The sequence below is a fragment of the Hemitrygon akajei genome, chromosome 25, assembly GCF_048418815.1.
Source record: "Hemitrygon akajei chromosome 25, sHemAka1.3, whole genome shotgun sequence".
Lineage (NCBI taxonomy): Eukaryota > Metazoa > Chordata > Chondrichthyes > Myliobatiformes > Dasyatidae > Hemitrygon > Hemitrygon akajei.
Genome location: NC_133148.1, coordinates 41,158,814 through 41,182,061, shown reverse-complemented (window position 1 = coordinate 41,182,061; position 23,248 = coordinate 41,158,814). Strand labels below are relative to the sequence as shown.

General features: G+C 45.8%; 1 protein-coding gene across 2 annotated transcripts in view; it reads left to right on the top strand.

The window, feature by feature from the left end:
• Positions 1 to 23,248, top strand: part of LOC140716554 (cdc42 effector protein 2) — a 34,672-nt gene that overhangs the window by 7,058 nt on the left and 4,366 nt on the right. Inside the window, exon 2 of one of the 2 annotated variants that reach the window (XM_073029377.1) lies at positions 8,136 to 8,281. The exons of the other annotated variant lie outside the window; for it this stretch is intronic. The gene's annotated coding sequence lies outside the window, so the exon portion shown is untranslated. The remainder of the gene's footprint in view (positions 1 to 8,135; positions 8,282 to 23,248) is intronic. 2 annotated transcript variants of the gene reach the window in all.

Genomic DNA, 23,248 nt, shown 5'->3' with positions numbered 1-23,248 from the left:
TCCTTCTTCAGGACTGGGAAGGAAGGGAGAAGGTGGCAGAATAAAAAGGTGGGGGGAGGGGAAGGAGGCTAGCTGGAAGGTGATGGGTGAAGTCAGGCGGGCAGGCAAGATAAAGGGCTGGAGAGGAAGGAATCTGAAAGGAGAGGAGAGTGGAAAGAGAAGGAGGAGGGGACCCAGGAGTTGATAGGCAGGTGAGGGGAGGTAAAACATTATGTAGGGAGACTCAGATTAGAAGTTCAGCATGTCTAAAATATAACTTTACTTCGGCAGAATTGATAACTTGATTTCCTGGTTGAAAAACAAGGCCTCCTGTGAAGGAGTGGTTGAACAATGGAAGATTTAAATTGTGCTCTTAATTGGATTTGGATCCAATTCCGCTGTGTGTGGAGACACTTCAAGAGGAGTCTGCCTGCTTCACACCCATCCTGTGTTTGTCCCGTACCTTGAATGTCGTAGATATTCCTCACCATGGAGCTGGGCCAAACACATGCAGACAGGACGAGCTCAGGGAGGCATCTCGGTCACGTGACCCATGGCCACATGAAGCCAAAGAGCCTGTCTCCATGTTGCATGCCTCAATAATTTCCACATTTGCGACTGAGATTCTAAAGAAGATAACAAGACGGATGACCAAATAATTGGTGAAAGAGAGAGATTTAAAGGAGCATCTTAAATGGAGGAAAGAGGTGCCAAATGAAGATTAGGGAGCAAATTAGAGTTCAGAGCCTTGACACCTAAAGCAGTCACTTTGTTCATTTTGTACCGAGTCGTATGACATGGGCGATCGTGGTCTTTCCATGACAATGATTGCTCTTGGCAAATTTCTCTACAGAAATCCTTTTCCATTGCCTTCTTCCGGGCAGTGTCTTTACAAGATGGGTGACCCCTGCCATTATCAATACTCTTCAGAGATTGTCTGCCTGGTGTCAGTGGTCACGTAACCAGGACTTGTGATCTGCACCGGCTACTCATACGACCATCCACCACCTGCTCCCATGGCTTCACGTGACCCTGATCTGAGAGTTGGGGGTGGGTGTTGCTAAGCAGGTGCTACACCTTGCCAAGGGTAGCCTGCAGGATAGCGGAGGAACAGAGCACCTTTACACCTCCTTTGGTAGAGACGTACCTCCACCTAAAGTTTAGTTGAAGGAAATTTCTGCTCCTGGTTCTGGTTGCTGACAACCTGGAGACATTGAGAAATGATATGATGTGGAGCTGGGTGTCACCGGTGTACATGTAGAACCACTGTCTTTGGGTGAAATTGCAGAGCGATATTGACTTAATGAGAAGAAGGAGGGACCATTGGAGATGATCAAAGTTCAAAGTAAATTTTATTATCAGAGTACATACAGTATATGTCATCATATATGTACAATTCATTTTCCTGCGGGCATACTCAGCAAATCTATAGAATAATAACTATAACAGAATCCATGAAAGATCAACCAGAGTGCAGAAGACAACAAACTGTGCAATTGCAAATATAAATAAATAGCAGTAAATAACGAGAACATGAGATAGAGTCCTTAAAGTGAGATCATTGGTTGTGGGAACATCTCAATGGATGGGCAAGTGAGTGTAGTTATCCCCTTTTGTTCAAGAGCCTGATGGTTGAGGGGTAGTAACTGTTCCTGAACCTGATGTTGCAAGTCCTGAGGCTCCTGTACCTTCTACATGATGGCAACAGCAAAAAGAGAGCGTGTCCTGGGTGGTGGAGTCCCTGATGATGGACGCTGTTTTCCTATGACAGCGTTTTGTGTTGATGTGCTTAGTGCTGGGGAGGACTTCACCCAGGATGGACTGGGTTGTAGTCACTCATTTTTATAGGATTTTCTGTTCCATACCAAGGCTGTGATGCAGCCGGTCAATACACTCTCCACCACACATCTATAGAAATTTGTCAAAGTGTTAGATGTCGTGCTGAACCTCTGCAAACTCCTAAGGAAGTAGAGGCAGTGCCGTGCTTTCCTCTCAATCGCGCTTGCGTGCTGGGTCCAGGACAGATGCGCTGCAGTTGTGGGAAGCAAAGGCATGGCCAACAATTCTCTGACTACATGAAGAGATTAGTGAAGTTTGGATAAGTCCATGAATGAGCGGGGTGTGTTCCAGCTGCAGGCAAATGGACCAGGCTGGCTCTGAGCAAACCAGCCACGGGTTTGTTTCCCTACTCTGGAGCTCTCTGACTATTGATCCAGCTGAGGGTTTCGGTTGACAGAGGAAACCAGATGCCTTTGGATGCCGGCACATTGAGAATGATGACGAGAGAGAGCTAACATCTGCCGCTATTCTCGTATCTGTGAGAGGCTGTTCCAGTCCTTTCCCCCGTTTGAAGGGACAGAAATGTAAAATTGTGCATCTTATTGCTGCTTGAAACTTTCCTCAATGGTGACTGTAAATCTGCAGCTGTCCAACCCTGTGTGGCGCATTAAAATAAAACAGAACTTGGATCAAATGTTAACGTGTCCATCTGAAATTCCTGGTTCACTTTTGTAGCTGTCTCAGTGCCCGTTAATTTCAGTAAAGTAGGAGGAAAGTGGAATTTCACCCAAAGATGTCATTAAATTTGCACAGCACAACTTTTGCAATACAATCAATTCAGTAAGCTCTATACGTACCTTAGACTTACCTACATGTTAAATATTTACCGTCGTACAGGAACATAGCCCTGGCCCCAACTTCGACGGATAGTCAAATGAGTCCCACCCATTGCTCTTCTTTCACAGCAGGAGTTCCCAAGCTGGGATCCGTGGACCTTTTGGTTAATGGTAGGGGGACCATGGCATTAAAACGGTTGGGAACCCCTGAACTACAGTATCTAACTCCCTGATGAAAACTACTTTTGTGTCTTGTTCCATCAATCTCTCGGGCACTTCACATCCTAATCACGTCCTAATTAAAGCCATTTTTCTTAAAGTAATCAAGAGTCATACAGCACAGAAACAGGCCATTCAGCCCATCTAGTCTATGCTGAGACCATTTAAACTGCCTAGTCCCATTGTCCTGCACCGGCCCACAGCCCTCCAAACCCCTCCCATCCACGTACCTATCTAGACTTCTCTTAAACATTGAAATCGAGCTCACATGCACCACCCGTGCTGGCAGCTCATTCCACACTCTCACGGCCCTCTGAGTGAAGAAGTTTCCCTTCATGTTCCCCTTAAACATTTCACTTTTCACTCTTAACCCATGACCTCTAGTTGTAGACCCACCCAACCTCAGTGGAAAAAGTCTGCTTGCATTTACCCTATCTACGCCCCTAATAATTTTGTATACCTCTATCAAATCTCCTCTTAATCTTCTACGTTCTAAGGAATAAAGTCCTGATCTAATCAAACTCTGATCCTCCAGACCAAGCAACATCCTTGTAAATTTTATGACTCATTTTTAAATCAGAGCCAGCTGGTTATCCACCCTTCATCCATCCCAAACGGTTTCACTTTATCAAAATCTTTCCCATCTTCCGATCTGCCTCAGCTTGTTGGCCTTGGCCTTTCAGCCAGAGGTTCGCTATATTAATAAGAGAGTGCGTTACATGTGGCAACAAGTTGATAAAAATACTTTGAACAGAACTCTCACAGAAATGCTGACTCTAAGCACAAATGTCTTTGGTTAATTACGTTTATCAGGGACAATGAAACTGGAAGGAAGGAACTATCTATTCACCTAATCTTTCATATGTTGTTTTGGAACTTAATGAAATTCCCTGCAATCGGTAAAGTGCAATCAATACCTTTAGGTAGGCAATTTGCCTCATTTGAGGGTGTAGACAATTTTGTGCCTCAATGCAGAAAACAGAGTTAAGGGCAGGATTCTTGACAACATGGAGGAACTGAGGGATCTTGGTGTCTGTGTCCATAGATCTCTGAATGGTGCCACACAATTTGATATGGTGTTGGCTTTCGTCACTTGGGAGTTTGATTTCAAGAGCCATGAGGTAATGGTGCTGCTGTATAAAGCCCTGGTTTAGACCACACTTGGGATATTGTGTTCTGTTCTGGTCGCCTCGTTATAAGAAGGATGTGGAAGCTGTAGAGAGGGAGCAGAGGAGGTTTACCGGGATGCTGCCTGGACTGAAGGGTATGTCTTCTGAAGACAGCTCCCTTTGGAGTGAAGGAGGATGAGAGGTAACTTGATAGAGGTGTATAAGATGATAAGAGGCACAGAATGAGAGGACGGCCAGAGACTTTCTCTCATGGCGGAAATGACTAATACAAGGGGGCGCAATTAAGATGATTGGAAGAAAGTGTAGGAGGGTTGTCAGAGACAGATTCTTTACACAGACATCGATGGGCGCATGGAACGCCCTATCAGGGGTGGTGGTAAAAGCAGATATATTAAGGGTATTTATTTATTTAGAGATACAAAGCAGAATAGGCCCTTTGAGCCAAACCAACCAACAACCCCCAACAGCCCTGATTCAACCCTAACCTAATCACTGGAAAATTTACAATGACCAATGAACCTATCTGTTACATCTTTGGACCGCGGGAAGATACCAGCAGAAGTGGAGACAGTCCACGTACAGAGACGCCTTACACATGATGCCGGGATTGAACTCCGAACTTTGACACCAAGAGCTGTAATGGCGTTGCACTAAACACTACACTACCGTGGCACTACACACTGTAAATCGATATTTACATAGATGTTAGAAAAATGTGGTGGGGGGGGGGTTATGTAGGAGCGAATGGTTAGATCGATCTTAGAGCAGGTTAAAAGGCTGGCTCAACATTGTGGGCCAAAGGCTGAGTATGTTCTGTGTTGAACGTTCAGTGGGTATCCTCCTTGGCCTGTTAATAGTGTCATCCTCGGCTCGAATGGAATTCTTGCTGGAAGAGTCAGCTGCCACCTGGACATCAGAGAAAACGGAGAGCAGCTCCCAATGGTAGGAACGACGGGCCATTTCCATAACCCGATGAGATTTAGAGTTTAACATAGAGGATGGATCTGGTCAAACAGAAATAACATAAGGTCTTCATTAAAAAGTGCTAGAAGAAAAAAAAAACTTGCATCTAAAATTTGGTTTTTAAATTCCCAAGTTTAAAAGAAAATTTGGGCAGTACATACTGCGTACAGGAATTTGGCAGTCAGATATTTAAATTGTTTCTTTTGTAAATCTGAGATGCTGATTGGTCATGCAATTACAATTATCTCCTCTTTAAAAGGCACTGATTGTTAATTGGCCCTTTCAGTTTGGTCAGTTCAACAGATAATTGACATTGCAAATCCAGGAAGCTTTTAAAGTTTCAGAATCAGATCCGTTATCACTGAAGTGAAATTTGTGTTTTGTAACAGCTGTACACAATGACATAAATTACTCTTTATTGGACCCTTTCGTTAAGTGGCTGTAACTTCCTATTTGATATGTGAGTCCTGCCAAAGCGTCGTCGACTGTACTTTTTTTCCACAGGTGCTGCCTGGCCTGCTGAGTTCCTCCAACATTTTGTGTGTGCTATGTGTAACTGTTGGTGCCGTGTAACTGTTGGTGCCGTGTAACACCTGGGCCTGGAGTAATGATGTCTCATTTGGCTGGGCTCACAAGTATTCATGTGTGGTTGAAAGACATTGAACTTGAATTGAAATTACAGACAGAAATAAAGGCAGAGTGAAAAGTAACTGCTGGAGCAGCAATAAGCGACCAACATTTTGTTTTGGAAATTAGCCAGTAATGGCAATTACTATCCTGAACCTAATGTTTTTGGAAGAATTACTTACAGTGAGAACATTAACGTGGAGTTATTTCCCTAACTAAATACCAAATTGTGGTTTAGATGGTGTCAGACAAGGGTACGACCTGAAATTTGAAATTTATTTAGTATTGAGGTACGGTGAAATATAACACCTCCTGGTTCCTTGAGCCATATCGACCAGTGAACCCTGAACCCGCCCAATCACGGGACAATTTACAACGAGCAACTAACCTACTAAGCGGTATGGCTTTAAACTGTGGGAGGTAACCAGGGGTAAACCCACGTGTTCCACAGCGAGGATTTACAGGGGGCACCGGGATTGAATTCCGAACTCCAGAACCCTGAGCTGTAATAGCGTTGAGCTAACCGTGGCGCTCTACAAAACGTGCTGTAACTGACAGTACCTCTGCCAATACTTCACAGTGCCAGGCTGGGTAATACCAGACAATATACTTGGTCTTGAATCCAATTCCTCTCTGAATAGTGTAATCCAGGGGTTCTCAACCTGCGGTCCACGGACCCCTCGGGGGTTCATGAATGTGGATATGGACATATTTAAATCTTTATTTTCACTAACCTCAAACTGAAATTTAGCATTTCCTTCAATGACGAATGTGGGCAACAAATCACAGTAGAAATCAGCAGTCCCTGTGACTTTGTCACCAATAGAAATCACAGATATTTTCATATCACATTACATTTGTTATGAATATCTCAAAATACTGTTCATCGTTACCACTACTTGGAATTCACGGTAGTTATCGGCTAGATTGAATGTGGGCGCAGTCTTCCCGTCTGCCGAAGCTTGTGCGATGTAGATGGACAACTATCGAGCAGCCCTGCGATTGGATATCCAACTTGACATGCATGTGGCCTCATCAAAGATCCCCCCCACTGTTCTTATTCAAGCTAAGCAAAACCACCTTCACACCAATATGTCTTTAAAAAGTAAAATTTAATTTTAACTTTCCTATATTTTAAATGTATAGTCTTGCTATTTAGTGTGTTAATAAAGAAACACATATACAGACAGACAGACAGACATACTTTATTGATCCCGAGGGAAATTGGGTTTCGTTACAGCTGCACCAACCAAGAATAGTGTAGAAATATAGCAATATAAAACCATAAATAATTAAATAATAATAAGTTAATCATACCAAGTGGAAATAAGTCCAGGACCAGCCTATTGGCTCAGGTAATGTCTGACACTCTGAGGGAGGAGTTGTAAAGTTTGATGGCCACTGGCAGGAATGACTTCCTATGACGCTCAGTGTTACATCTTGGTGGAATGTAATATATTACTATATCACAATATTTTTTTATTGAGACACAGCATGAAATAGGCCCTTCTCGCCCTTTGAGCCGTGCTGCCTAGCAACCTCCAATTTAACGCTAGCCTAATCACAGGGCAATTTGGAAACCAGAGCACCTGGAGGAAACCATGCGGTCTTAGGGAGGACATACAAACTCCTTACAGACAGCAGCAGGATTTGATTTTTAAAAATATTTTGATAACTGTATTTCAACATAATTGGTTTCTTTTGTGATCTATATTTCCTCTCAGCCCCAATCTCCTGTCTTCTCCCCGTATCCCTTCATGCTCTGACCAACCAAGAATCTATCAACCTCTGCCTTAAATATACACAAAGACTTGGCCTCACAGATGTTTGTGGCAGCAGATTCCACAGATTCACCACTCTCTGGCTCATCTCCACTCTAAAAGGATGCCTCACTATTCTGAGTACTCTGAGGCTGTGTCCTCTGGTCCTAGACTCTCCCACCATAGGAAACATCCTCTCCACGCCCACTCTATCAAGGCCTTTACTATTTGATAGGTTTCAGTGAGGCCACCCCTCATTCTTCTACATTCCAGTGAATGCAGGCCTAGAGCCATCAAGCGCTTTTCATATGTTCAATCTTGGAATCATTTTTGTGAACCTTCTTTGAACCCTCTGCAGCTTCGGGAAATCCTTTTTCAGATAAGGGGCCCAAAACTGCTCACAATACTCCAAGTGAAGCCTTACCAGTGCTTTATAAAGTCTCAACATTACATCCTTGCTTTAATATATTCAGGCTTTGAGGTTCTAACGGTTCTTCTGTCATTCGTTCTTTGTGTGTGTGTGGGGGGGGGTCCTTTTGTTTCGTGGGTGTCTGCAGAGAGTAAGAATTTCAGGACGGATCCTGTATACATTCTCCAATATTAAGTGGACCATTAAACATTTTTGTGGGAAGGGGTCCATTCGCTTTACCGGTCTTTTGCCATGGTATAAAAAAAGTGTAATCGAACTAGGAGCTAGAGGTCTAAAACGTGCTACCGCAGTCCACAAAATGTATTCTTTAAAGGAGAAATTATACTGGGTAGATACTTCCTTTTACAAAAACATCTGCTAATCTTCATGGTGTGAAGTGGCTAACCCTTTCTATTCCTCATGTTTATCGCAGAAATACTCTGCTGGAGCTTGCGAACTGGGTGAGGTTCAGAATTTGGCCCCTCTGCAGATGTCATTCCTAATTCCTGAGAACGCCAGACCAGTTGAAGTTAACATTCTTACAAGATAAAAGATAGGAATGACTCTCAAAAAATTCCAGTAAGTGCAAATTCTTTGAATAATAACCAGCAGAGTTTTTGAAATATTATTCACAGATCCAAGGTTTTGTTTTCCAAATTCCCCTATTCTTTGTCTTCCTATCGGAAGTGTTGCGTCCTGTTTTTATTTTCTCTTGTCCTTGATTTTGTAAATTTTTTATCACCACATTTGTATCTCTTTTGTTTGGCATCTTTGCTGCCTTCTGCAGCATTCCATGCGACTTTAAAAATACTTAATGTATTTGCAAGAGCTACCAATTAGAGGATTTTTTGTATAAATGCTTTCAGATGTTAATATATAAAAACAAGAATTTGATGTTGAGGCCTCACTTGTATTGCGAGCAGTTTTGGGCCCCTTATCTTAGAAAGGATGTGTTGACATTGGAGAGGGTTCAAAGGAGGTTCACGGAAATGATTCCTGGATTAAACAGCTTGTCATGTGAAGAGTGTTTGATGGCTCTGGGCCTGTATTCACTGGAATTCAGAAGATTGAGGGGTGACCTCATTAAAACCTATCAAATAGTGAAAGGCCTTGATAGAGTGGAGGTGGGGAGGACGCTTCCTTTGATGGGAGAGTTGAAGACTCAAAGTTGAGGGGCGTCCTTTTAGAACGGAGATGAGGAGGAATTTCTTTAGCCAGAGAGTGGTGAATCTGTGAAATTCTTTGTCACAGGCAGCTGTGGAGGCCAGGTTTTTATGCTTATTTAAGGTAGAGATCGATAGACACTTGATTAGTCAGGGTATGAAGGGATACGGGGAGAAGGCAGGGCACTGGGGCTGAGAGGGAAAATTGGATCAGCCTTGATAAAATGGTGGAGCAGACTCGATGGGCCAAATGGCCTAATTCTGGTCCAATATCTTATGGTCCTGTGGTGCAGCAGTCCATGGTGGACATCCCTTTTTGAGCTTTCTTAATCAGAATCACAATGAGGTTTAATATCACCAGCCTATGTTGTGAAATCTGTTGCTATGGAGGTTGGTGCCCATGATGAAGCCGAGGTTACAATTTTCTGCAGCTTGTATCGATCCTGCGCAGTAGCTACCCCCTCCCCAATACCAGACGGTGATTTAGCCAGTTAGAATTCTCTCCATGGTACATTTGTAGAATGTTTTATCCAGAAATAGTATTAAAAATGGTTTGCCTGTTATTATCATCAGACGCTGTCCATTGGTTTAACAGACCTACAGAGAAAATTAAACAATCAGATATTCAGATAACTGCTTCCTGCTCTTGCACGGAAACGCTAGTTACAAATTTCCGCCCATTTCTCTGATTCTTCCTCTACCTTTTCTTGTTTTCTTTCATTCCATCTCAGGGAACTGGTCAGCAGCCAATATGCTTTACAACCCCACAGATTCCTGCGGCTATCCCGACTGCAAATGCTCCCAGCCTGATTCCTGTAAGGAAGCCTTTCCGTTCTTCAGTGCAATCTCTGGCTGCTTCGCTCTAGTTCTCCTCCTCCACTGTAGCTAATGGGTTAATTGATTTATTTATTGAGATACACATGGAACAGGCCCTTTCAGCCTCTGAGCCTCAAAGTTAACCCTCGTCTAGTCACGGGACAATTTACAATGACCAATTAACCTACCAGCTGATACGTCTTTGGACTGTGGGAGGAAACTAGAGCACCCGGAGGAAAACCACACGCTGATGGGGAGAACGTGGAGTCTCTTTACAGGCAGCATAGGAGGCAATTGAACACGATCGCCTGTACTATCTAGCATTGTCCTGGCCACGATGCTACTGTGTGTTTTCATCCTCTTCTTTTTCATCTCCCATCGATCGAAGGTGATTTCTTTATCTGATTTAGAGATACTTCCAGCCCAACGAACCCATGCTGTCCAATTCCACACATTAACCCACCAACCTGTACATCTTTGGATTGTTCATAGTACAAATTAACTTTATTATCAACACACCATATACAACCCTGAGATTCGCTTTCTTACAGCCATACACAATAAAACCAAGAAACGCAAAGACCCCACCCAACAGGACAGAACAACAACCAAAGTGCAAAAGAGAATGAACTGTGGGAGGAAACCAGAGCACCAAGAGGGAACCCATGGGGTATGAGGAAAACATAGAACCATAGAAAACCTACAGCACAATACAGGCCCTTTGGCCCACAATGCTGTGCTGAACATGTACTTACTTTAGAAATTACCTAGGGTTACCCATAGCTCTCTATTTTCCTAAGCTCCATGTACCTATCCAGGAGCCTCTTAAAAGACCCTATCGTATCCGCCTCCACCACCATTGCTGGCTGTCCATTCCTTGCACTCACAACTCTCTGAGTAAAAAACTTACCTTTAACATCTCCTCTGTACCTGCTTCTAAGCACCTTAAAACTGTGCCCTCTCATGTTAGCTATTTCAGCCCTGGGAAAAAGCCTCTGACTATCCACATGATCATTGCCTCTCATCATCTTGTTCACCTCTATCAGGCCACTTCTCATCTTCCGTCGTTCCAATGAGAAAAGGCCGAGTTCACTCATGCTCCCCAATCCGAGTTCAATCATGCTCCCCAATTCTCCTCTGCACCCTTTTCTATGGCTTCCACATCCTCCTGTAGTGAGGCAACCAGAACTGAGCACAGAACTCCAAGTGGGGTCTGACCAGGGTCCTATATAGCTGCAACATTACCTCTCAGCTCTTGAATTCAATTCCACGATTGATGAAGGCTAATGCACCATACGCCTTCTTAACCACAGAGTCAACTTGCACAGCTGCTTTGAGCATCCAATGGACTTGGACCCCAAAATCCCTCTGATCCTCCACACTGCCAAGAGTCTTGCCATTAATACTATATTCTGCCATCATATTTGACTTACCAAAATGAACCACCTCACACTTATCTGGGTTGAACTCCATCTGCCACTTCTCAGCCCAGTTTTGCATCCTATCAATATCCCACTGTAACCTCTGACAGCCCTCCACACGATCTACAACACCCCCAACCTTTGTGTCATCAGCAAATTTACTAACCCATCCCTCCACTTCCTCATCCAGGTCATTTATAAAAATCACAAAGAGAAGGGGTCCCAGATCTGAGACACTCCACTGGTGACTGACCTCCATGCAGAATATGACCCGTCTACAACCACTCTTTGCCTTCCGTGGGCAAGCCAGTTCTGGAGCCACAAAGCAATGTCCCCTTGGATCCCATGCCTCCTTACTTTCTCAATAAGCCTTGCATGGGGTACCTTATCAAATGACTTGCTGATATCCATATACACTACATCTACTGCTCTTCCTTCATCAATGTGTTTAGTCACATCCTCAAAAAATTCAGTCAGGCTCATAAGGCAAGACCTGCCCTTGACAAAGCCATGCTGACTATTCCTAATCATATTATACCTCTCCAAATGTTCATAAATCCTGCCTCTCAGGATCTTTTCCATCAACTTACCAACCACTGAAGTAAGACTCACTGGTCTCTAATTTCCTGGGCAATCTCTACTCCCTTTCTTGAATAAGGAAACAACATCCACAACCCTCCAATCCTCTGGAGCCTCTCCCGTCTCCATTGATGATGCAAAGATTATTGCCAGAGGCTCAGCAATTTTCTCCCTTGCCTCCCACGGTAGCCTGGGGTATGTCTTGTCCAGTCCTGGCGACTTATCCAACTTGATGCTTTCCAAAAGCTCCAGCACATCCTCTTTTTTAATATCTACATGCTCAAGCTTTTCAATCCACTGTAAGTCATCCCGACAATTGCCAAGATCCTGTTCCATAGTGATTACTGAAGCAAAGTATTCATTAAGTACCTCTGTCATCTCTGGTTCCATACACACTTTTCCACTGTCACACTTGATTGGTCCTATTCTCTCACGTCTTATCCTCTTGCTCTTCGCATACTGGTAGAATGCCTTGGGGTTTTCCTTAATCCTGTCCGCCAAGGCCTTCTCATGGCCCTTTCTGGCTCTCCTAATTTCTTTCTTAAGCTCCTTACTGCTAGCCTTATAATCTTCTAGATCTCTATCATTACCTAGTGGTTTGAACCTTTCGTAAGCTTTTCTTTGCTTCTTGACTAGATTTTCAACAGCCTTTGTACACCATGGTTTCTGTACCCAACCATCCTTTCCCTGTCTCATTGGAATGTACCTATGCAGAACTCCATGCAAATATCACCTGAACATCTGCTACATTTCTGCTGTACATTTCCCTGAGAACATCTGTTCCCAATTTATGCTTCCAAGTTCCTGCATGTTAGCTTCATATTTCCCCTTACTCCAACTAAATGCTTTCCTAACTTGTCTGTTCCTATCCCTCTCCGATGTTATGGTAAAGGAGATAGAATTATGATCACTATCTCCAAAACGCTCTCCCACTGAGAGACCTGACACCTGACCAGGTTCATTTCCCAATACCAGATCAAGTACAGCTTCTCCTCTTGTAGGCTAATCTACATATTGTGTCAGGAAACCTTCCTGAACACACCTAACAAACTCCACACCATCTAAACCCCTTGCTCTAGGGAGATGCCAATCAATATTGTGGAAATTAAAATCTCCCACCACAACAACCTTGTTATTAGTACACCTTTCCTGTCTCCCTATCTGCTCCTTGATGTCCCTGTTACTATTGGGTGGTCTATAAAAAACACCCAGTAATTGACCCCTTCCTGTTTCTAACTTCCACCCACAGAGACTCAGTAGAGAATCCCTCCATGACTTCCTCCTCTTCTGCAGCTGTGACACAATCTCTGATCAATGGTGCCAGACCCCCACCTCTTTTGCCTCCATTCCTGTCCTTTCTGGAACATCTAAAACCTGGCACTCTAAGTAACCATTCCTGCCCCTGAGCCATCCAAGTCTCTGTAATGGCCACAACATCATAGTTCCAAGTACTGATCCACACTCTAAGCTCATCTGCTTTGTTCATGATGCTTCTTGCATTAAAATAGACACATCTCAAACCAACGGTCTGAGCACGTCCCTTCTTGATCACCTGCCTATCCTCCCTCTTGCAATGTCTCCAAGCTTTGTCTATTTGAGCACTAACAGCCCCTTCCTCTGTCTCTGCAGTTCAGTTCCCACCATCCACGTTTCTTTCCTGCATCCACAGAATCGCCTGTCTGTCCCCCTAACTATAGAATCCCCTATCACTGCTGCCTTCTTCCTTTCCCTGCCCTTCTGAGCCACAGGACCAGACTCTGTGCCAGAGGCACGGCCACTGTTGCCTCCCCCAGGTAGGCCATCCCCCCCCCCCCCAACACTACTCAAACAGGTGTATTTACTGTTAAGGGTGACAGCCACAGGGATACTCCCTAGTATCTGACTCTTGCTCTTCCCTCTCCTGACTGTTACCTACTTATCTGTCTCTCGAGGCCCAGTGTGACTACTTGCCTATAGCTCCTCTCTATCACCTCCCTGCTCTCCCTGACCAGATGAAGGTCATCGAGCCGCAGATCCATTTCCCTAACCTGGTCCCTAAGGAGCTACAACTCGACGCACCTGGTGCAGATATGGCCGTCGGGGGGGCTGGGAGTCTCCCGGATTTCCCACATCTGACACCCAGTACAGAACACCGGCCTCACGGACATACTTCCTGTTTCACAGGTAACCTACCTCGCCTCGACTTGTTATCGCTGAAGCCCTGTTGAGCCAAAGCCCTCCTACTCTGACTCCCTCTACTCCATCGCCCGGTCCTCGGGCCCCCACTCTATACAGCTGTTTTCTTTTTAAACTCTTCCTGCTGGTCTCACTCGCTGACGTCCGTGCGCCTGCACAGTCGTTCCTCAAAAACGTACAAACTGTTTACATGGGTGAGTGAGAGGTATTGATCAATCCTCTAGAAAAGGCCCCCCTGCCCTTCAACAGAGAAGTAACCATGGTACAGTATTTTTTCAAGTTCACCCAAGAAATTAGTTGATTTCAGACCGTCTACAATTTGTGTTCAAGACTTTAGAGTAGAATTCGGAAACCAGTGTCTGTGCAGCTTCCTCTACATTGGTGAGACCCGTAGTAAATTGGGGGAATATTTCATTGAGCACCTCTGCTCCATCTGCCTCTGGTGGGACCTCCCAGCCAAACGTTTTAACTCTGATTCCCATTCCCATTCTGACATTTTGTTCCATGGCCTCCTCTTGTGCCATGATGAGGTCTCTCTCAGGGTGGAGAAGCAACAACCTTATATCAGAATCAGTTCCACCTGGGTAGCCTCCAACTCGATGGTACGAATACCAGTTTCTCATTCTGGAGAAAAACAATGTTCCCTTCCCCTCGCTCTTCTTCTATTCCCCACTCTGGCCTCTTGGCCTTTCTCTCCTGCTCTTCACCTCCCCCTGGTGTCCCTTCCCTTTCTCCTTTCGTCCACTCTCCTCTCCTATCAGATTCCTTCTTCTCCAACCCTTTATCTTTCCAACCTACCTGGCTTCACCTATCGACTTCTGGCTATCCTCCTCCCCCTCCCCCTACCTTTTTATTCTGACGTCTTTCCAGTCCTGAAGAAGCCCGTCGGCTGTTTATTCATTTCCAGAGATGCTGCCTGACCTGGTGAATTCCTCCAGCTTTGTGTGTATGTTACTGGAAGCCAAAGTCTTTCAATTCAGACAGTGGTTTATCTTAGTGGCCCTTGGATGATGTCTAGACTCACACTGTAACTTAGACCTTTGAAGATAATTTTTCCAAAATCATCATCTTGAGGCATACAGCCAGTGACCTGTACAAGTAATAAAGGCCACACAGAGAAAAAAAATGCAGATTTTACTTGTATTTTTCCTTTCCAAAACCTTTGGAATGGAAATGTTTATTCAGATTTTTGCATTTTCTTCCAAATGGTGGGGAGTGGGAATATCCATTCGTCTAGACAAGTGTCCTATTGGTCCTAATCTTGCCAAGGGAGGATTATTTTCTTGAAATGGAGATGTCTATAATATTTCCTGAAGTGAAACACAGTCTGTGATTCAATCTTGTAATCAGGGTACTTTATTAAGCAAAAGTGTTGTTCGAGGGACAGTATGGGCGTACTTTGATATAGTTCTGCCCGGTTCTAAAGACAAATTGCTGGAGGAGCTCAACAGGTCGGGCAGCAACTGTGAGGCGGAGGGATCTCCGATGTTTTGGGTTGAGACCCTGCCTCGGGGCTCGATATGGGTTTCAAATGGAAATGCTGACGATGGCTCGTCCTCACAGATGTTGTTTAACCAGCGGAATTCTAGCAGCATTTTGTTCTTGTTCCTGAGTACAGTGTCCGCAGTCCTCCACTGAAACATGCCGACAGAGGTTAGTCACACGCTGCAGTTCTTAAGAAGTAGCCAACCGATATTATGTAAGCGATGTACCCTCGGCGGCCGCTTTACTGCGTAGCTCCTGTTGCCTTCTGCTACTGCAGCCCATCCACGTCAAGGTTCGACGCGTTACCGCTGTTGTAACGCCTGGTTACCTGAGTTATTGTCACCTTCCTGTCAGCCTGAACCAGTCTGGCCATTCTCCTCTGACCTCCCTCATTAACAAGGCATTTTCACCCACCCACAGAACTGCTGTTCAATGAATACTTCCCCGCCATAGGAAACATCCTCTTCACATCCACTCTTCTGAGGGCTTTCAACATTCAAGAGGATTCAATGAGGTCATTCCCTCATCCTTCTGAATTCCAGCAAAGCCTACTTGGGTGAAGTATTGTAGGGTTAAACATAGGAGCATAGAAAGCCTACAATACAATACAGTCCCTTCGGCCCACAATGCTGTGCTGAACATGTCCTTATCTTAGAAATTACCTAGGGTTACCCATAACCCTCTATTTTTCTAAGCTCCATGTACCTATCCAGGAGTCTCTTAAAAGACCCTATCTTATCCGCCTCCACCACCGTCACTGGCAGCCCATTCCAACACTCACCACTCTCTGAGTAAAAAACTTACCTTTAACATCTCCTCTGTACCTGCTTCCAAGCACCTTAAAACTGTGTTCTCTTAAAAGACCCTATCGTTTCCGCCTCCACCATCGCCACCGGCAGCCCATTCCACGGTTAACTTTGGAATCTATTTTGCATAATTCAGGAGCCTGACAACTGAAAGAGAGAGTCGGTGCTGTGCCATGATTGGATAACTCCTGTTACATAGGAACCGGAAAAATCATTCATAGGGTCTTTAAAGAGACTCTCAGATAGGTACACGGAGCTTAGAAAAGTAGAGTGCAATGTGATAGGGAAATTCTAGGCAGCTTCTAGAGTAGGTTACATGTTCAGCACAACATTGTGGGCCGAAGGGCCTGTAAAGTGCTGTAGATTTTCTATGTTCTATGTTCTAAGCAGTGGTCCAGAGCCATCAAACACTCCTCATATGACAAGCCATTCAATCATGGAATCATTTTCGTGAACCTCCTTTGAACCCTCTCCAGTTTCAGCCCACCATTTCTTAGATGAGGGGCCCAAAACTGTTCACAATACTCCAAGTGAGGCCTCACCAGTGCTTTATAAAGCCTCAACACTACATTCTTGCTTTTAAGTAAAACTGCGTGTATCCTGCTGCTTCCCATGGCCTCTGCTGGGGAACGGCGTTTGTGGGACATTGCTGAGAAAACCTGGCCGCCACATTTCAGGAGAGAAACTCTTTTGTGTACGCCTGCCTTTCAAAATGAACTTGGACCAGGATATTGAACCAGCACTGACAAATACCTCTTGCATTGTGTAAAGATTTGGCAGCTCTGCCTTTAAACTAGTCCACATACCTGGCATTCTGTGAGTAGTAATCCAATACACTTTTCTTTGTTTACTTCTGCATGCTCTCTTTAGTAATTAAGCCAAAAACAACACTTGGTGGTAGTTCTATAGCTGATCACCGGGGACAGGGCTGAAACACCTGGTAGGGTAAGATTTCGATCTGAATCTTACCCAGGCTTCAGAGCAGGACCTGGATTTCAACGCGAACCAAGCGAGGTATGAGAATTAGTTCAGATTTCTCAAGTGATTTTGAATCTAGCCAACATGTGTTACAAGGAGCCATTCATAAATTCCAACATTCATATTTCCCTTCGTGGGAAACAGAGCAGCTCTGGCACGACTAACCCCGAGGGAGGAGGTCAAGGTGGTGGTTTGAGTAAATCTGCATTTCCTTCCCTGAGCCGCAGTTTTCTCCCCCGGGGAAGTTTAAATAAAAGTAACCTGTCGATACTTTGTGGGCGTTATGAATACAACACGGGCTCGCTGCCTGCGTGTCAAGACCTTGTACAAAGAGAGACGAGCACTTGAGAACTATTACGAAGAAAGCATTTGTTGGTCCACAGCACCTCAAGATGTCTTTGGGAAAATGCTGGTGATCGGCACGTTCCAGGCTGCAGGAGGGCGTGCTGAGGGACACACTGAAGCTTGGTGCGGCCACCGCAAGGGCCCGGTGGGAAAGGACCACAGTGTAGGGTTCTTCTCCTGCTGGAGAGAGGGAGGCTGGGTGGTGGGGGGAGAGGTCTTTGTCGTCCAGGCTCGACCATGGTTATTGCATCCTAGCTGTCTGGATATGTAGGCATGATATGGAGAAAAAGCCTTTTCCCATGTAGCCAGCTCACCCCCTCTCCACGCAGCTGATGAATTCAAAGGAACGGCAGAGGCCGATACAGTTTGGCACCGGTAGCATCGCCAGTCAGCGTTGAACTCAATGTAGGACTGTCTTAGGGACTCCAGCTCCAGATTTTTCCCTCTGGGTTTACTCCCGAAGCCTTCCCCATGAGTAGGTGTAGCCGTAAGGCAGCGGAGGTTTGAGATCAGAGTTTTCCTTCTCCTTGATGAGCTGGAGGAGACACGGCTGACAAGTCCTATCTGCCCAAAGCCACTGGGTTTAACCCGCCTTTGCCCCTTCGCCTGTCAGTAGAAACGGTTCCGTCGGGCTTAGTAGCCAAGCCGCACCCGAAGGCCGGGAGCTGGACTTGGTTGTCGGAGGCTATTTGAGACGCAGGTCATTGAGGGCATTTAATAGGTAGTGGGAGCTTGTCCCCATTACCACCCCCGGCTATGATAACCGTGAGTGAGAAGCCCCTCAACTATTGCAGTAGTTAATACAGCACCCCAGGGTGCCACCTGAGTGGCAACTATCCTATGGATGTGCAGGAATGTGACAGAACTGTATGGAAAGCATTGTCTGTAATGCAAAGAATGAAAGGCATTGAATGGCTTATTCTTGTAAGCAGTTTTATTATTATTATGTGTTGGCATGTGGTCAAGTGGTTAAGGTGTCGGTCTAGTGATCTGAAGGTCGCTAGTTCGAGCCTCAGCTGAGGCAGCGTGTGTGTCCTTGAGCAAGGTACTTAACCACGCAATGCTCTGCGATGACACCAGTGCCAAGCTGTATCGGCCCCTGCCCTTGGACACCATCGGTGGCGTGGAGAGGGGAGACGCAGCATGGGCAACTGCCGGTCTCCCATACAACCCTGCCCAGGCCTCAGTCATCATCGAAAATCAATGGACAGCTGAAGAAAAAGAAGAATTATTATTATGAATAAAGTTTATCTGGAAATAAAAAAGGACCTGTTTTCAGTGAAGCTACCGGACGTAACTGGAAATGTCAGGGGTCACTCTACTGACTGGTGTTCACTAGAGAGACTTGGTGATGTTGGAGACAGTAAGTGTTACGAGGCTAACCAGATCTCATTGGAGACCAGGCTTCTGTGGTGTTAGCAGATACAGCTGGGAATACCAAGTGCAACTCGACTGACAAGGCGTCACTTAAGGTTCAAACTGTCACCAGGCATACCGGGCTTAAAACTTAAAGATTTAAAAGCTCCTGATGCAGGAGATAACCTACTGGGTAGAAGACTGGTTGGCCAGGGCCTTTCAGCGCTTGGTAAGATGTAGTGGGTGTTTGCCTGAGGGACTGTTGCAACAACTTTTTGCAATGTATGAAAAAGGGTAAAACCCAGGGAGGTGTGGTTGCTGGATTTACTAATATTGCAAAGATAGGCGGAAAGCTTGTGGAGAGAACATAAAGAGCCTACAGCAATCAGTTAATGGGTACAATGTGGGAAATAGTGAAATTGTCCCTTTTTGCAGGGAAGATAAGCGCGGGGGCTGAGCTCTGATACGCAGAGGAATTTGTGTGTTTCAGGTTCGAAGTTCAAAGAACATCCATGATCAAAGTATACGTACATTATACAACCCTGAGATTCGTCTCCTTACAGGAAACAAAGAAACCCAGATGAACCCATTGAGGAACAGACTGTCAAACACCCAGCGTCAGAGAGAGAGAAAAAGACAAATCATGCAAAGAGTAAAACTAAGCAAATGGCATCCGGACCTGAAGGGCCAGCGCAGAGCCGAGTCAACGCTGAGGGACAGTGAGCTGAACCTCCGCCTCCAACTACCTGATCTTCTTCAATACGGCCTGGTGCTTAAGTCATTGTCCAAGCCTTGGGCTCAGTTGTTTAGATACACTCTGGGGCCTGGACCCCGCCGCCTCAATTTCGCCTATTCTTGACCTTTCCAATTTGGCCCAATGCTTGAGTCGATTGTACTTTGGGCCTTTCTCGTTCCTGGCGACGGACCCGCTGCCTCACCCTGCCATATCAAATTGCTTCCAAGCCCGAAGGGAAGTTCCAGGGTATTGCCTGCGATGATCCCTTACCAGAAAAGGAGTGATAAACAAAGTATTTAGTTGCTTGTTTTGTTTTGCTCCATGAGACCGGAAGTAGGGGACACGGCCTAGAGCAGGGGTGTCAAACTCATTTTAGGTCACGGGCCGGATTGAGCAAAATGCAGCTTCATGCGGGCCGGATCAGTCGGACGCGTGCGAACGCAGCTTTCGTTGCCTCCGTTTTTTCAGCCTGCTCTCATGTGTCTCAGTCTCTGCTATAACTACAAAGTGTTTCACTTTACAAATTCCGTTTCTTATGAAGAAGACTGCCGAGCAAGACTGCCGAATAAACACTAAAAACCCTGAAAACCTGGTACCTGAATAAACTCAGCATTAGCCATATCATACGCCATAGGCGCTTCGATTACTGGGGCCAGCTTTATAGTAATTAGATATTATCTCGCGGGCCAAAGATAATTCCACCGCGGGCCGGATTTGGCCCGCAGGCCTTAAGTTTGACATATATGGCCTAGAGGCTCATGGGAGGATAATCCAGAAGGTTAAGGTCCATGGAGTCCGCGACAAATTGGCTGTTGGGATGCAGAACTGGTTTGTGCATAGGAGACGGATGGTAGTGGTTGAAGGGACGTTTTCGAGCTGGAGGTGTGTAATTAGTGGTATTCTGCTGAGATCACTGCTACTTGTGACGGCCTGGATGAAAATGTAGATTGGTGGGTTGGCAAGTTTGCAGATGATACCAAAACTGACGGAGTTATGGAGAGTGTAGGAGACTGGCAAAGAACACAGTGCGATATCGATGGCTGGCAGAGAAATGGCAGATGGAGCTTAACCCAGATAAATGTGAGGTGTTGCATCTCGGCAGGGCAAGAGCTGAACAGCGTTGCTGAGCAGAGAGATCTTGGGATCCAAGTTCATCGCTCCCTGAAAGTGGCCGCACAGGTCGATAAGAGGGTTGAGAAGGCTTATGGAATGCTTGCTTTTATTAGTCAAGGCATTGAGTTCAAAAGTCGAGAGGTTATGTTGCAAGTTCATTAAACTCTGGTCAGGCCGGATCTGGAGTATTGCAAACAGTTCTGACCGCCCCACGATAGGAAGGATGTTGAGGCTTTGGAGAGGGAGCGGAAGAGGTTCACCAGGGTGCTGTCTGGTTTAGAGGGAACGTTCTTCCATGAGAGGCTGTTGGGCTATTTTCTCAGGAGCGTTGGAGGCTGATAGAGGTTTATGAGGTTATGAGAGGCATAGATAGAGTAGGCAGGGAGTATCTGTTTCCCAGGGTTGAAATGTCTAATACCAGAGGGCATGCATTGAAGGTGAGGGGGGTAGGTTAAGGGGATGTGAGGGTAAGCTTTTTACACAGAGGGTGGTGGATGCCTGGAATGTACTGCCAGCGATGGTGGTGGAGGCGGATACAACAGGGTCTTTTAAGAGATTCTTAGATGGAGCTTAGAAAAATAGAGGGCTATGCAGTAGGGAAATTCTAGTCAGTTTCTAGAGTAGGTTACATGGTCAGCACAACATTGTGGGCCGAAGGGCCTGTATTGTGCTGTAGGTTTCTATGTTGCAAGTTGAGACAGGAGCCCGTGGGGACTGGTGGACTGAGAAGGGTTAAAGGGTGACAGGGAGTGGTAACAGAAGGGGAGGGGGAAGGACAGGAGAACCTGCAGCAGGATGGTAGATGCATGAAGGAGAGAGATGGAGCAAGATGTGGGGAGGGGACAGTAATGGTTGCGGGGAGATGATCAGAGGGCTACCAGTGCCTCAGGTAACTGTTTCAGTCAATTATCGCTCCTTGTTCCACCCTGTTTCATTTTGGCCAAGGGATTCCGGTTTACTCTGACGCTAGCGATGCCCAGTGACTGCTTAATGGCAGAAACAGACAAAACAGCTTATTAATAATGATCAACGCTGACAGTGGTGAGGCGGGCGGTGGCGGTGGTGGGGACAGAGGCGCAGGCGAGACACGGACCAGGAAAGTGTAGGTGAGCGGTGGTGGGGACAGAGGCGCAGGCGAGACACGGACCAGGAAAGTGTAGGTGAGCGGTGGTGAAGGGAAGGCCTGCTCGATGCATTGTCGAAGCAGAGTTAAGGCAGAGCTGTGGCATCCCCGAGAGCCAGGAACGTTCCGATGTTAGGTGCCAAGCCGAATTGGAAAGGTCGGGTACAGGATGAATCGGGACGGCGTGATTCAGGCCAAGTTCGATTCCACTTGCTGCTCTGCGACGCTCACTCAGTAGCGCGCTGAACTGAGGCTGCGGCCTGCTCTGTCTGCAGTGATGCCATCTTTAGTAAAACTTCAGTTCTGAGGCGATTTGCTTATTTTTATTGTTTACACGATTTGTTTCTCTCTTTTCCTCTTTGCACATTGACTGTTGCACTCTCCTTTTTCTCACTGAGTTCTTTCGAGGTGTCTTTGTTTCGTGGCTGCCTGTGAGGAGACAAACCCAGGGGTTGCATAACGTGCACATAGTTTGATAATAAACGTACTTTGAACTTTGAGTGACTTGCTGCCCCCCACACCCCTCACCAAGTGCTGGGTGCCAAGTTGGTGAGGGTAATGTGGGCAATCTCCCTCCCTCCCTCCCTTGCCCTGCTGTCTTTTCCTTCCATCTTCCCCAGTCTCACAAGAAGGGAGTCCAGCCCATCCCCCTCCCTCTGAGAAGCGACAGCTAATATGTAAATAGTTGCGTGTTAGTTTCAGCTGGTGAAATTAGGTTTTTTTTTATATAATTATGCATGTGTTTGAAATATGTTGCTTTCGAAAACGTCACGACAGGGTCTTACTTGGATAAGCTTGTGTTGTTCTGCTGGACAACGTGGGTGCGCTACATTGACGCTGGAGGTGTGGGCGTCCCTCAGCACATCCCCGTGTGTGTCAGCTGTCAAGGCAAACGACGCATTCCTCTTTATGTTTCAATGTATATGTACTGTGCACATATGCAAAGCTCAGGAGCCTGAGACTTTTGTACCGTACAGTACTTGTCAACGTGGAGCGGAGAGCCAGTTTATAAATCTGGTGGGAGCAAAGGGTGTTGGGAATGGTGAAGATGGAGCCCCGTGGGAGGGCTGTGGGACAGGTGGCAGAGAAGGAGTGCCAGGGGCGAAGGATGGCATAGGTACAGACACACCCAGCCCTGAGACACCAGGGAAGGTCATTTGAATCTAAACAATTGGTTTATTGATCATTACAGAATGTCTCTCTGGTGCTTCCTGCTCCCTCCCCTCTCCCTTCCCCTTTTCCCAACCATGATCCCCCTCTCCCTGCCCCCTTCCCACTCTCAGTCCACAATAGAGACCCAGATCAGAATCAGGTTTATCATCACTCTCATATGTCATGAAATTTGATCTTTTTTGCTGCAGCAGCAACAGTATAGTGTAATACACAGTATTATTACAGTGCTGTGCAAGAGTCTTAGGCACCAGCAGTATATCTGTGCCTGAGAGTTCTG